Source organism: Micromesistius poutassou (assembly GCF_964030765.1).
Source record: "Micromesistius poutassou genome assembly, chromosome: 7".
Classification (NCBI taxonomy): domain Eukaryota; kingdom Metazoa; phylum Chordata; class Actinopteri; order Gadiformes; family Gadidae; genus Micromesistius; species Micromesistius poutassou.
Genome location: NC_140277.1, coordinates 7,691,184 through 7,707,014, shown reverse-complemented (window position 1 = coordinate 7,707,014; position 15,831 = coordinate 7,691,184).

Below are 15,831 nucleotides of genomic sequence, written 5' to 3'. Positions count from 1 at the left end.
TTTTTTTCCATCCTGGGCTCTCTCGTGTCTCTTCTTTTGCACACAGAATGTCATTTGTTTTGATTATTTCCTTGGGTGAAAGAATAATGATACGAATATGAAAAGAAAACATACTTTTCACAATTTGAATCCACAATTTGGCTGGTATTCATGTGATTTAAGGGTGGTTTTATTGTTGTTATTCAAAGTGAGTGTTTACTCTGAGTGCATTAAGGGTGTGCCATTCAAGGGTGTTCTGTTTAGTTTGTTTCATTCAAATACCACAAAGACGCTGGAACAGTTGTTGTGGGATTGCATTTTATTGGAACAGTAAGGAAAGACACATGATCATTTAAGATGTGCAGTGTATTGGAGCCATAGACAGATACATCTAGTTAGACAGTTACGCCCAATCTTAAGTCTTAAAAAATATATATTTAAGCAATTATGTGTAATGGAAAGATGAATTAGCTGTAATTGGTGGTAAAGATTTACAGATATAAATACTCATACCTTTTGTAATTTTGAAATTAAGTGCTGTAAACAGATCCTTAGTATTACCCCTGGGAAATATACTTCAAACTTGAGTCATTTACAGAATAATTATTAAGAGAATAACTTTTTCTATATAATACAATTATTTAGTTGTGTCTTTGTTTTCTACTATTCGGTGTGTGTGTGTGTGATTGTGTGTGTGTGTGTGTGTGTGTGTGTGTCCTTGCCTGGGTGCACAGGAAGCTCTGTAGAGAGGGTTTCTGTTGTAGTGCCGCGAGGCAAGTCACTGCTACGTACCTCTGGGTCAACACACATTCATCTTAGTCAGACTCTTCACCAGAGTCCTCCTCACTTCTACACAACATCGTCTGCTGCAGTCAACAGTACACAAAACACACAAGAAATTCTCTTGCACAATGACAGAATCATCATCTTGCAGCTTTTCGTATGTTTGAAGATGTGAAGAAATGTTAAGGAAATCCATCGATAAGATGCATAATGTCAAATGTTTAACACACACACACACACACACACACACACACACACACACACACACACACACACACACACACACACACACACACACATAAAATAATTGTCAAAATGTACAACACAATTTCCGTCTCACTTCAACTGATGCAAACGTACCAAAGGCCGTTAAGCATGTATCTCTCAGTGATATCTTTTAAGGAAAAGAAATAAAAAACATTTTTTCTCTTGTCAAACTTTCCATACAGAGCAGTCAGACGATAAATATCAGCTCAGGCCTGATATACTCTCTATGGGTCACCAGGGGCTCACTGCAAACACTTGTTTTCTCTTGTTTTCCCTTGTTCTGAGACACACACACACACACACACACACACACACACACACACACACACACACACACACACACACACACACACACACACACACACAAGCGGGGAGATGCTTGGCAGTGCTGGGCGAGAGACATTCTCTCGACTCACTCACTCATAAAAGTGTTCGGCCGTCATCGACTTGTATAGGGTCTATAAAGTCTGAGCAACATAGCACGGCAGCAAACGCTGTGCCTATGGTGGATCTAGCATGAGGCAGTTTTTATTTTGCGGTAGAGGGAATTTATGTTGCATAGAATAACAATATACCACTACCTCAACCCAGTCCCTGTAAATATATATGCCCTTTTGCCCAGACAAGCCCACATACTATTGTTACAAATAAATATGAATTATCTTTTATACACACTCAAATATATGTGATGCCTATACATAAATGTACTTATATGTCTGTATAGCAAATGTACTTTTGACCTAATGCACAATAACAAAACAAATTTGCTTTTAGATAGACATTAAAAGTACAAATCTAAAAGTATATGCATTATGTTATCGTGTCACTGTGTTATCATAACATGTCACAACGTATAAATCTCACACATTTATATACATAACCATAAGGCTACGGCCGCAAAGGAAGTATTTGAATGTGTCTTCTTTGCATTAGCGTAAGTGGGAGGTTGTCTCGTCTCTACATTGGGACAGGTGTGTGTGTGTGTGTGTGTGTGTGTGTGTGTGTGTGTGTGTGTGTGTGTGTGTGTGTGTGTGTGTGTGTGTGTGTGTGTGTGTGTGTGTGTGTGTGTGTGTGGAGGGGCCAACGGCACCTCATAAACGGCCTGATAACCTGGTCCTGTATGTTATCTGCTTCCTAAACCACCCCGGGGGTCCCAGTGAGCGTCGTTTGCCCCCCCCTGGGTCCCGCATTATCAGATGGTCTTTGTGCACAGCTCTTCCCCGCGCTGCAGTGCTTTGTGGAAGTCTCAGCCTTTATATGAGTGAAGCCATGTCTGTGGACGAGCAGGGCACTGTGATTTTTGTTTGGTGAATATATACTCTAGCCGCTGTGTGGTCTCTATGGGATATGTTATAGGTTATTAGTTGTTTTAGTCTGGTCTTTATGGATTTTGGGTAGTTTGTGTTATTTTGTTGTGCGACGTGAAAATGTTATTGTTTTAGAGTTCGTATGAAGATATTTAGTTGTGTAGGATGTGTGTGTGTTGAGCGAAAACAAATTTGTGTGTCTGCTTTGGGTTTTTGAGCCTACCTTATATGCTTGCACTGATTGTTTTTATTTAACCTGAATTAATCCTTAATGTAATGAAATCCCTTCAATTAACTGGAGGTTCACATACTCACATACAGAACTAAAACAAAGCGCATGTCATAGTATTTTTTATTTTTGATAAATTATATACTTGGCTGAGAAAGCTCAGCTTCTGAATTTGTTGGGCATTTTTATCAACCATCATTACCAATTATTCATCTAGTATTTTTTGAAGGGGAGGGGCATGTTGTGTGAGGTTGGTTGCTATCTGGTCCATAGCATGTTATCTCTCTCCAACATTCATGTACACATCTATTGGCTCCGGGGGCCCCGGGATCAATCTTTTGGGCACCAGAAGAGCATAACTAATGGCAACATTAGAGTGGCCCTTTGTGAAGGGGACCGGGGCCGGATGCTGGGTAACCAAGCAGGAAATAAACTAGGATTTTATATTCTGCATGAGTGCCCATCGGATATGCTGCAAAATAAATTAACCCTCCCCCCACACAAACTATATATTCTTTATTTAAATAAATAGTGACGTTTTTCTTTTATGAATGGACCAGGTTGACATTGGCAGTTTGCTTAGCCGGTATTGTGATCTTTCTTCCTTCATTCTCTCTCTCAACCATATGATGTGGTTGCTCCTCACACCAGGGGAATATCTTCCAGATAATGGCTGTCATCGTGATTCTCAACAAGGGTCAGACCGTCTATTCTGTGGCTGACCACGCCGGGGTCTGGAGGGCCTTCCTCTTCCAAAACGATGCCCTCCTTTACTCTCCTCTCCCTCGGCTCCTAACGGCCCCCACCACACCTCCTCATTCTCCCCCTCCCTGTTGTGCCCAAACAAGGGTTTTACAAAGCGGGTGCCACCGCCACACAAGGTGTCTGTGCCGAATCCCCCTTAATTAAAGTGACGTTTAAAGCTTCCTTCTGACACTAATAACCCCCCACCCATTAAGATCCGACTAATTACTGTGTGGAGAGGGACAGAGGGACACACAGGGACAGACAGTGTGGAGGTAAGCCTGCTGGCATTTGGCCCCGTAAGCCGAGGGCCACACAAAAGGAAAATGAACCCTGGGTTACCCATCCTAGCAGAGAGAGAGTCTGTCTGTCTGTCGGCCTCTAAAACATTTTTTAAACATCACACCCCCCCTCCTCCTCCTCCTCTTCCTCCCCCTGATTTCCTTCCTTTCCATCAATGGAGAGGTGGGTCGCTGAGGGTGTCCATTCATAGAGTTGTAGAGCAAGTGAATGAGGAGCCCTCAATGAGAGAGGAATCACAGCAGCACCCATAGGTCGATAAGTGTTAATATAACCATATATATAACATATATATAATATATGTTTTAATCCATGCTGTGGACACACTATTGTGTGTCCACGCCCATTACATATTTTTATGAATAGCCCACATAGACTGTTGATATTTGTATCACCTGTGTTTTTGTGTGCGTGTATATGTTTATTCATATATTTATGTGTAGATGTATTGTATAGAATAGGCCTAAATATTAATTACAAACATTTTTACTAATTGTATATGGCCTACGAAATGTATAAAGGCCTTAATGTTTGTGTAACGTTTGATATTTATTTATTTTTATAAATCGACATAATTCAATTTGGAGTCTGTGTCACAACTGTCACAACCATACATCCTCTAACATTTACACAGACGAGAACATCTCAAACGTCACGTCTCACTAATCCGCGCCACACCCGAGTGGCACGTCATGCCATCGCAACAAAAAACAACGTTATCCGCGCTGAGATCCGCGTCCTGGACCTGCTTATTAATGACATTAACAAAAGTTTCATTATTGTTTTCGTCGCGCAATGTCGCCTGGGTGATGCGCGTCCATGCGGAAAACCAAATGACCGCGGCGGATAAGGAGGAAATGAAATGCGCCGTCGCCGGGCAGACAAGAGGGGCCAGGAAGTGCCACTCCAAATGAGCCCTGGGCCGGGTTTGTTGTTACTTCATTAAGCCAACAGCTCCGGGGAAAATAAAGAGCCGGGTCGCAACCCTAAGCCGTGGGGGAGGGGAGGGCCTCCACAGTCACGCGATGCTTAGACTTTGGACCGGTGCTGATGAGGTAACTAATAAACAGGTGTTTACGTGTCCGGGAAGATGCTGGTGTATTGACGTCATCCTACTTTTTAGCTCACTTTTGAGCCCAGTAGAATGAACTGCAGGTTTGAATACAATTGCCTGGTTTGTATAATGTATAAGATGTAGGCCTATTAAAATAAACCACATTTACATTGTTGAGTATTTAGCAGCAGTAGCCTACTTAAAAGCTCATAAACGAGGATCATCCATCTTTTACAGTAGGCTTATCCCTGGCAGTAATATTCTCCCCAATTTGATTTTTGGTTTCCTCAAATGTTTCTGAATAATCCATGTCATTACCCATTGTTTGAAACACTGCTCCTGACGTCCATAATTGGTGTCGAGGATTATAGTCTCGCCATGTTTCTCCAACATCATGGAAAGTTTGACTCATTCAGTCGGCCTAGCTGAGAAATAATGTCATGTAAAAATCTCATAGCACAACATAAAAAATATAACAAAAACAACATTACATAAAACACAGCGAAACATAAAACACAACATAATGTTACCTCAAATAACTTACACAACACAAACAGAACGCAGTAAAACAAACCGTTTTGTTGGCGTAACGTTACATCAGGGAGCGTCATCACCCACATCACCATGTGTGGTGTCAGTCGGAGGCCTGTTATTGCTGCAGCGTCTCATAACCGGTGCTGCTTTGCTCCGGCTCTTTATTTGCAGCCAGTGACTTTATTAGCGGCTACGGTTACCGCTCTTTGAAAGGAGAGCTATTGTGTTCCCGCCCGCCGGCTCCCTGGCAAACAAACCTCCTTTGGTGCAGATCCTTTGTTTACACTGTCCACCTCGTCCAGTTGCCTGCTCCAAAGTTTTGTTAAACTCCAGAAGGGTGATTACGACGGCTTGTGCGTTTGTTTTTGATAGTGTTTGACATTTAGAAGGACATTTTGTCAGATTTTATTTTTAGGTGTACCTTATTCCCAAGGACACAATTAAGGTATGCTGAATCTTTTATTTTAGTTTTTTTTTAACAAATACACACGCACAGACAGACAAGCACACACACACACACACACACACACACACACACACAGTATAGATTCACGTTTAGACATGTAGCGATGGAGACACAGAAAGGCAGAAAGAGAGAGATAGGCAGAAATGTAGACAGACAGAGACAGAGAGACTGAAGCATGGGCTTCCAGGCAGCGCTGGCTGGGCTATAGGCTGTGGACCAGGTACAGAGCAGCAGGCTCCAGTGGGTGTGTACTGGGGCTGCAGACACCTCACGTCTGCCTGGATTCAACCGCTAACCGACCATGTAGTATTTACTCAGACGCAGGCAGAGGCCAGGAGCCGGCAAGGAAGCAATGAGCCAGCAGTAAAGTAACTAACTGCCCCACCACCACCACCACCACCACCACCCGATAACACCACCACTTGTACCCACATACAGAACGTATGGAGTAAATGGATAAGAAAAAGTGATGAAAGTTTGATGCAAAAATATTTAATATTGGGTTTCTTGCTTTGAATAAAGTAGCAGGATTGCCTTTGCAGTGGCTATACGGTGTATGCCTGCCAGCCAAAAGGTACTTGGTTTCATTCCCAATATCCACACCCTCTACCTGTTGGGATCTTTCAGCAAAAGTTACTTTGGGTAAAAGTGTCTCAATGTAAATTGGTAAATATGAATGATAATCAACTCATTTCAATAGTTTGTTTTACTATAGTAGTGCCACCTAAGTTAAGTTGAAACCGTATTAAATCTAAGTGCTTAAATTGCTTAATTGATAAAACATTTCTAGTCCTCATTTCACACTATACTTTCTTCTACTGACTAGATCCCTGCAGTCGTGATACTATCTTCATCTCTGTTTGTCATGTTGACATTAATCAAATTGGTTCTGGGAATGAGCATCACATTCAACAGTTGACAATTTGCTCTCGTAGAGGCTAGACTGCTGTACTTTCTCGGTCCCACACACACACACACACACACTGGCATCAGTTCCAGTAGCGGGCGTTGAGTGCTATTCTCCCTGGCCACATGGTATATAAACATTTTACCTCCAGACACAAGAGTCAGCTCCCTAATCGGACTGAAGTAGGAGTAGAAGAGAGGAGGAGGAGGAGGAGAAGTGGAAGTGGAGAGGTTCTTTCACCCCCTCCCTCCTCGTCCGAACAGTTGCTCACAGAAGGGCCATTCACCTCCTGCTAATGGGGAGTGAGTCTTTTCAGCGAGGGCCCGGTTCGCCTCCCAGACCGTCTGAAAGACACGTAGCTGGCCAGGAGACACTAAGAACACCAAGCTAATCTGAAGCGGTTGCTCTGTGTGTGTGTGTGTGTGTGTGTGTGTGTGTGTGTGTGTGTGTGTGTGTGTGTGTGTGTGTGTGTGTGTGTGTTGAGGAGACAGGATACAGATGGAGCTCCTGGTCTCTTTCTCGAGAGCATCCTCTGAACAGAGACTACAGAAGTGCTGCTTCAGGACTTTTTTAGAGTTGCCTAATACACACACACACACACACACACACACACACACACACACACACACACACACACACACACACACACTGAGCACACACACACTGAGCACACTTTAGCAGTGAGGGAAGTTGACTCTTCTTCAGGGTCAGTGTTTATTAAGGTTGATAGCCTTGTGAAGTGTTTGTAAAGTTGTATGTGTGTGTGTGTGTGTGTGTGTGTCTGCGTGTGCTTGTGAATTATGTGATATATCGAATCACGTCAAACTATCAAAACAAATCCAATTGTATTGTCGGATCAACAGGGTCTTTATTGACACTGTTTATCTCCAGCATTACCTGGTTTTCTGACACTTCCTCCGTCAATAGTTAAGATAAAAATCACCCAAAGAATCTTTCGCTCAAATTTAGAATTTAGAATTGATAACCAATACACTTGATCAATACCAACACAGACCGGGTTTCCTGTGCTCCTGAAACATGCCCGGCACAACACACTTTAACGTCGGGTGACGAATCATGAACATGAGGCAAGAACACAAACAAGGTTTAAATAAATGCACAAACGAAGAAACCGCAAATGACGTCTCCTTGCGTTGTACACCGCAGCCAATAGCAAAATAGAGAAAATATTGATTTCACACACCGCCATGCCGATACACACAAGATAATCCCCCCCCCCCCCCTCCCCCCCACTACGGTCGTAAAGCTAAAGTAACCTGAGGACAAGAGACACAATGACAACCAGGACGAAACGATTGAGCCCCTTGACAAAGTCCCTCTTGTTTACCTTTGTTTGTGGGACAGTATAAGCGTTCACCTGGACACACACACACACACACACGCGGACACACACACACACACACACACTCCTTAGTGGCCGTTGATACTGCCCTACAACCCCTGGCGGTCTGCGCCACAGCCAGGGTCACCGGTGACAGGAGTGGTGGTCCTGTGGTGGGGGTGACCTGTCGTCACGGTAAACACCGCGCTGATAAAGCCACACAAGAGGGGCTTTGAAGGACTGGGTCTAATCAGCCAGGTAGCCACAATGGCAGCTATAACCATCTAAAGTGGGGAGTGGTTGTGTGTGTGTGTGTGTGTGTGTGTGTGTGTGTGTGTGTGTGTGTGTGTGTGTGTGTGTGTGTGTGTGTGTGTGTGTGTGTGTGTGTGTGTGTGTGTGTGTGTGTGTGTGTGTGTGTGTGCGAGAGATAGAAGACCTTTTGAAGGCCTATAGAACTCGGAGGCAGGAAATAGCAGGTAGCAAAGATCAGCGTCATGAGGACTCTCTTGCATCGGACATGTGTATAACTACGATATGGAATCACACAGTATACTGTACATAATCATGCACACACACACATAAAAGCATCCAATTACCCAGACACAAGCTCGCTCACACACACACACACACACACACACACACACACACACATACACACACACAATACAAAAAAGCATCTAATTGCATCTAAAAATGCAGCCATACACTCACAAACCAGATCACAAACACACATCCACCCACCTGCACACACACACACACACACACACACACACACACACACACACACACACACACACACACACACACACACACACACACAGGCACAGGCACACACACACACACCCAGCCATCCGTTTTGGTGTGTGTGTGTGTGCGTGTGTGTGTGTGTGTGTGTGTGTGTGTGCATGTGACAGATGCCGTATGGAGTGTTCCCAGCGAGCAGAGCCCTCAGGGTTCTGTCTGCCGGAGCACCAGGGATCATCTGTGACACACTGACACCAATCCCCCCATGTCACGCACACGCCTGGCCTTACACCATTGTTACTGGTGCACCCTCATGTCTTCTGCTCCAGCCTCTCCTAACACCATTGTTACTGGTCTAGGCTTTCCTGACCCTGTGGTTCACTGGTGCACCCTTGTGTTTTCTGGTCTGGCCTGTATCCTTACATCATTATAACTGGTCATGTTACTGTCCTCCAGTGTGTGTATGGGTGTGTGTATGTTTTCCTGGGCTACAGTTTCAAGTTTTTATGTGTGTGTGTGTGTGTGTGTGTGTGTGTGTGTGTGTCTGCGCGCACATGTGTTTTACTGGTGTACAGTATCAAGTATGTTGTGTTTATGTGTGGATATGTATGTGTCTGCATTTGTCTATATGCGTACATGTGTGTGTGTGTATGTGTATGTGAGAACGTGCATGCAAGTATTCCTGGCGCACAGTATGAAGTTTTTTTGGGTTGTATATATGCTTCTGTGCATATATGTGTGTCTGTGTGTCTTTGTGTGTAAATCTGTGTGTTGGTGTGTGTGTGTGTGTGTGTGTGTGTGATTTCCTTGTGTACAGTGTATTATCACTGACTTCCATGGAACTGACTTCCTATTTAATATAAAAAATATATATTTTTTTATTCCCTTAAATCGAACAATATCAATGAAAGATAAAAATGAGGGTCATATAAAAATGTATCTTTTAATAGTTGTTGTGGAGCTTGTCCTCTCCAGGGCTGGGCGTTCCCCACAGACAGAGCCCTGCTCCTGGGGCCCTTCTGGGCTGTACTGCCCCTGTTTGGCCAGCGGAGGCCATACTTTCCTCAGGGTGAGCAGCGATGCTCCAGTCTCCTCACTCATACGGTCCACACGCCTCTCTCTCACACACACACACACACACACACACACACACACACACACACACACACACACACACACACAGGATACTGTAGTACTGGGTCCAGGTAACGTAGTAGAAGGCCACAACACGTTCTCTTCCTGGGGTTTTAAGCACAAAAATCTGAAAATGATTTTGTGTCATTATGTACGTGAAGACTAAACACAATAGTCTTCAAAAGGCACTCTACAATGCCTTTTCATCAATCATTAACAATCCCCCACACAACACATAGTCTCTGTGTATCACAACAGTGGGTTTGCCAAACATACACACACAGGTCCATACACCGTGTTGCGGTGGTCTCTCACCCCCCCCCCCCCCCCCCTTCCCTCGCTCTCTTCCCCAGGTGCAGACCTCCTCCATTGAAAACCACCGCAGAGTCCGTCCAATAAGCGAAGCCATAGAGATGTGAAAGGGATACGCTGGCCCCGGCCCGCCGGCCCAGAGACGCTCCTTTGTTAGCTGGCATGTCTCACATACTTTCAGAGGCCAAGATAAGCCCCCCCCCCTCCCCCCCCCCCCCCCCGCCCCACCCACTCCCACCCTCCTGCACCATGAAACACCGCTTTATGCCTGGGCTCCTGAGCACCGTCCCAGAGAGGGGTCGAGTTGGCCTGTGGGTGGGGGGTGGTGGGTGGTGGGTGGAGGTGGGGGAGGGGGCGGGGGGGGGTGGTGGTGGTGGGGGGGTGACTCTGTGGTCCCCAGACTTGTATTTGTTTTATTAATGAAATGGTTTGGATGCAGACACACAGATATTTGACTTCCTGTGGCGGGTACTTCCTCTTCATCCCAAACTTGGCCCCCGTCTCCATCCCTCACACTCTCTCTCTCTCTCTCCCTCTCTCTCTCTCTCTCTCTCTCTCTCTCTCTTACACTCGGTCTCTCTCTCTCTCTCTCTCTCTCTCTCGCCTTAGGAGGAAGGACGGTGGAGAGGGAGGGAGAAGGGGTGGTTGGGGTTGGGGTTGGGGAAGGGGAGAGTGTGTGTGTGTGTGTGTGTGTGTGTGTGTGTGTGTGTGTGTGTGTGTGTGTGCAGGCGGGGGTGTGTGCTGGTGGTGTAGGCTGTTTCCTGAAATCGGATTAGCGGCTACTCTGCACTTAGATTTCGGGGACTGGGGGCTTTAGTTTAGCCTGGCTCGAGACCACCCAGCAGGTAAACAGGTACATTACTGAGGGGGGTCCGAGCAAGAAAGTATAGATGACGGAAGAGCAAATAAGTTAAGTACAAAGAAGTCAGTTGATGGCATATATTTGACGGCCCAATTTTTAATTATCATTTTATAACTTTGCGTAGTGATGAAATAAAGTCATGAAAGAAAGTTCAAAAATCTTTTTGAACTTGACTTCTTTTTGAATTGTATTGTTTTTCAGGGAAGCAGCAATTTGTGAGCTTGGTCTCGTGCTTTTGCGGGCAACTCTCTGGACACACACACACACACACACACACACACAAGACCATGTATCCATCCCCTCCGCCCCCCCCCCCCCCCTCCCATCCACCTCCACCCACCCTCTCTCCGAGATATATAAACCCCCTAAACAGTCATGGCGCTGCCACTGTGTCCCACAGAAAAGCCCCCTCTCTCTCTCTCTCTCTCTCTCCTGCTGGAAATTAGTTTTTGGCAAGTGGCTCGCAAACGCACTCTCCTGTTCGTTCTGCTACAAACCTCTCTGGCTTTGTTATAGCGAGGCCTGCTCTGAGCCTCTAGAGCCCCCAAGACCACCATTATACAGCCCTGGGGGGGGGTTGTTGGTGGTGGTGAGGGTATGGATGGTGGTGGTGGTGGTGGTGGTGGGTGGGAGGGAAGCAACGGGGCAGAAAGGAGTGTTTTCACCAGTCATGTGGCCACACAACATGCATTATACACTCTTCAGTGGCACTGCAAGATATTCTGTGAGTCTTACAAACAGACGCAGGAGGGGGAGGAGGGGGAGGAGGGGGGGGCTGCAAGCGAGGAAGACGTTTTTTGATAATTGGGAAGTTATATAACTCCACCCCCCCCCCCCGCGCCCCCCCCCCCCCCCACCAAAACCAAACCAAATCCTCACAGGAGGATTGTGCGTTTTACTTTTTTTTGTTATGAGTTGTCTTTTTTTTTTGAGGGCCCCTTCTCCCCCACCTCCTCCTACTTCTCCCCATTGTGCGTGTTGTGAAAGGCTCAGTGTGAAGGCCCCTGTGCAAGGTGACAAATCCTCTGACATGAATCATTGTGTGAGGCTGAACGGGAACACAGTCAAGTCCTCAGCAAGAAGAGCCTCTAATTGCCTCCTTCTCTCTCTGGCCCCCTTTCTCCTCTCTGCTCTGTTTTACAAATTAAACAGCAACATCTCAACTTCTCTTCACACACACACACACACACACACACACACACACACACACACACACATATTGCATGGTAGTCAACAGGCGTGTGTGTTTATGTGTGTGTTTGTGCGTGCACCTTTTGAACGTGTGTGTGTATGTGTGTATATCTGTGCGTGTGGATGTATGCCGAACAGGTACATGTATGTCTGTTTGCGTGCATGCATGCATGCATGCATGCATGTGTGCGTGTCTGTATGTGTGTGTGCTGACTGTATACATTGACATGCATGTGTGTGTGTGCACCAGTGCGTATGTACATAGACGTGTAGGAGTGAATGCACGCGTGGTTCTAAGCCCATATGTGTGTGTATGAGTACGGTATTGGATAAGCAACTCACAGCCTATCCCGGTACAAACCGCCTGTTTCGCCGCCGCGCTCCAGCACGCGCGCGGCCCCCTCAATGCCTTCGTTGATGTTGTCAAGAGCGGCAGACGCACACACACACACACACACACACACACACATGACCTGCGGGGCCCGGAGAGACGGGGTGAGAGGAGCAGAGCTGTTTTAACTAACCAGCGACGGACAGACATCTCCGGGATCCACCACACCAGCGCTCCACTTCTCCACTTCCACCCCCCTGTGCGTCTTGTGTGTGAGTGAGACAGGCGGGATCAACAGCTCTGATCAGCGGCGTTATGTTGTCTTGTGTTTCTCCTCCTCCGCCCCCCCCCCCCGCCAACCCACAGCGGGCCTACGTGAGGCGGGGAGGCGCGATGCTAAGACCTCCCCCGAGTGGTAATGCATGAACTGTTAGCAAAACATTGTTGCGTCTGGTGTTACCACGCGCGATAATGAGATGCAGGAGAGGGGGGAGGTCTGTGTGTGTGTGTGTGTGTGTGTGTGTGTGTGTGTGTGTGGGGGGGGGGGGGGGGGGTGGCCGATGTATGTCAGGGTTGACAACACAGTTGTTTTTTTTCTACAACTACAGGTAATATTAATTTCACTGGGTAAAATGGATATGAAAGAGCCCTGCGGGCACATTGAATAAGACTGCAGATAATAATACACGCATCAAAGTGGAAAGGCAAGATTATATGTACGGATTGTTTTCTTCTCAGGTTTTGACGGCAACATCTCAATGTGAGCATGTTTAAAAATAAGTGTGCGCGATTTGTAAAATGAGGCATAATGAAAATGTCTCTGGTTGTGTGGCCTCTCCTCCTTATCCACCTGATTGTGAATCACCTTATTTATTTCATCCACCATTCTGACCTGTCAGGCAAATAGCCCTCCCATATCCATAGGTTAGGCTTGTCAGATGAGATTTAGGCTGTGTAAATATATTTATAAATGCAAGCATTTTGTGAAAGCATGTATTCTGTTCTCTCTGTCTAATAACTGGCCACCCCAGCTGTGTGTGTGTGTGTGTGTGTGTGTGTGTGTGTGTGTGTGTGTGTGTGTGTGTGTGTGTGTGTGTGTGTGTGTGTGTGTGTGTGTGTGTGTGTGTGTGTGTGTGCAAAGCTGAGGCTAGCCAGACCATTGAGGCGTAACTTGGCCCCAGCCAGACCGGTGCACAGAGGGCAGAGACCAGAAAGCCTCCAGCGGTGTTGAGTCTCTCTGTCTCTCTCTCTCGCTGTCTCTCTGTCTCTGTCTCTCTCTCTCTCTTTCTCTCTCTCTCTCTCTCTCTCTCTCTCTCTCTCTCTCTTTATCTTGAAGTCACCCTCTCTCACCCACTCCCACCCCCTTTAAGGGATTTGAAATAGGGAGCCCAGGAGAAAATTCCATGCTTTTGATTTTGTGTGTTATACTAATAGTGCTTCTCCCTGTTCTCCTCCTCTTCCTTCTCCTCCTCTCCGTCCTTCTCCTTTTTCTTTAAAAGCACACCAACGGTATTGCACCGAACACAGAGAGAGAGAGAGAGAGACACACACACACACACACACACACACAGACACATGGCCAACAGTCGATGAATAAAACAACACAACACTGTTGTTCCTATGATTCAGTGTCCGCTGTGAATGTAACAAAATGAGCCTGTAATGATACCTCACTATACATGCCCATGGATGGATGATGGCATTAATTCACAGTACATAGACGAATGGAAACACAACACCGTTTCATCCATCTTCAGAAGAGAGATCAGAGGTGGTATATGGTCCTTAACAGAAGCAGTGTCTCTGTTGTCCCGTACAGCTTCATCCCCTTCCACAGAGTCCCCTAACAGCAGGAAACAAGCTGGGGCAAAGAAAGCCCAGCATGGAACCCCTTAGCCACAGGTTAAGCATTTTCATGCCGGATTTCAAATCAGATTATATTGACTCAATGGACTTAATGGATTGGAAGTAGACCAGATCCTATTAATAAAGGGAATAAAAGAGATTGGAACAAAAAAGGTTGACTTTGCCCCCCGAGGCGGTGGTCTCACCAGTGGTCCTAATCTGCCATGCAAATTAAATCCTGCCTTTGTACACTATAGGGCCCCTCTAATGTCCCCCATTACACACCTTTTTATTGTATTTGTCGCGGTGGGCTGAGGATGTGACCGATACAGTTGAGAGAGAAACAACACAGGGTTTTCTTCCTTTGAATGAAGACGTTGAATAAATTAATCTAATTTGGATTTTGAGTGATTTCTGTATTCATGTTCGCCACGCACCTTTTTATTAAATGTGTCAGGGTAAGCTAAGAATGGAACTGGTCAGAAAAAAAGCAAAAGTTTATTCGTTAATTAAGATTTAGATTTGGAGTGACTTCTGCATTCCTGTTCAACACACAAAGTGTGGCTGGCTCTGAGTTTTACAATAAGAGCATAGATTTCACTGCACATTTTTAATTGTATTTGTCGGGCAGCTGATTGTGTAGTTGGTATTTTTGGTAAATTTTTGTATTTTGAGTGATCTTGAGTGTCTGCATTCCCAGCCTGAAAACGGTGAGTAATGGGGACCCAGCTACATTTACAGTTAGCTTAGAGATGACAGTTATTTTATTTTCATTTAGGATTGAACCTTTTTTTTCTCCAGAAAAGTGTCCATGGGAGTTCCAGGAGCACAGGATTATCACGCAGTTTGAGATGGAGAGCTTTAATCAGACAGAGTGGCAGTATTCAGGCTGTAATGGAGCTCAACTTAATATTCTTTACTGCCTCTTATTTTCCATCTAATGAGGTTGTATATGGTTCATTCCTCAGAAATTGTACCCCTTTAACTGTTCCTGACAAGCTGTTGGGATGACTGGTAGACACATAACATATATATCCTCAGGTTGCTATCCGGTTTGCACACAATCGTGACAAAGATTATACTGTACTGTACTGTAGTAGAGACACACAAAGACATGTAGGATCACTTAGTTTTCACCTCCAACACGTTCCCTTGTATCATAGCAAGGAGTCTGTACAGAAGAGATTCTCTTTTCTTTAATGACGGAGAATCATCAAGAATAAGACGCTGGAAAGAAAAAACAAACATTTCCGTAAGTAGCGTTTTATATCTTAGTCCATTTGGGATTCGTATTTTTATCATCGCCACAAATGAGTTGATGCAGGCGTTTGTTTGTGAGTCTGCTTGTTTGTGTATCAGGGAAAATGAAGGCCACTTAGTGAGGAAGCTGACTCTCTCTGCATGAGCTGGTGTGACTTAATGTAACATGCTCATTTGCATCCCAAACTTCGGTGTAGTTAAACTGGAGAGACAGTGCGTTCTTCAGGGAATTATAACGCC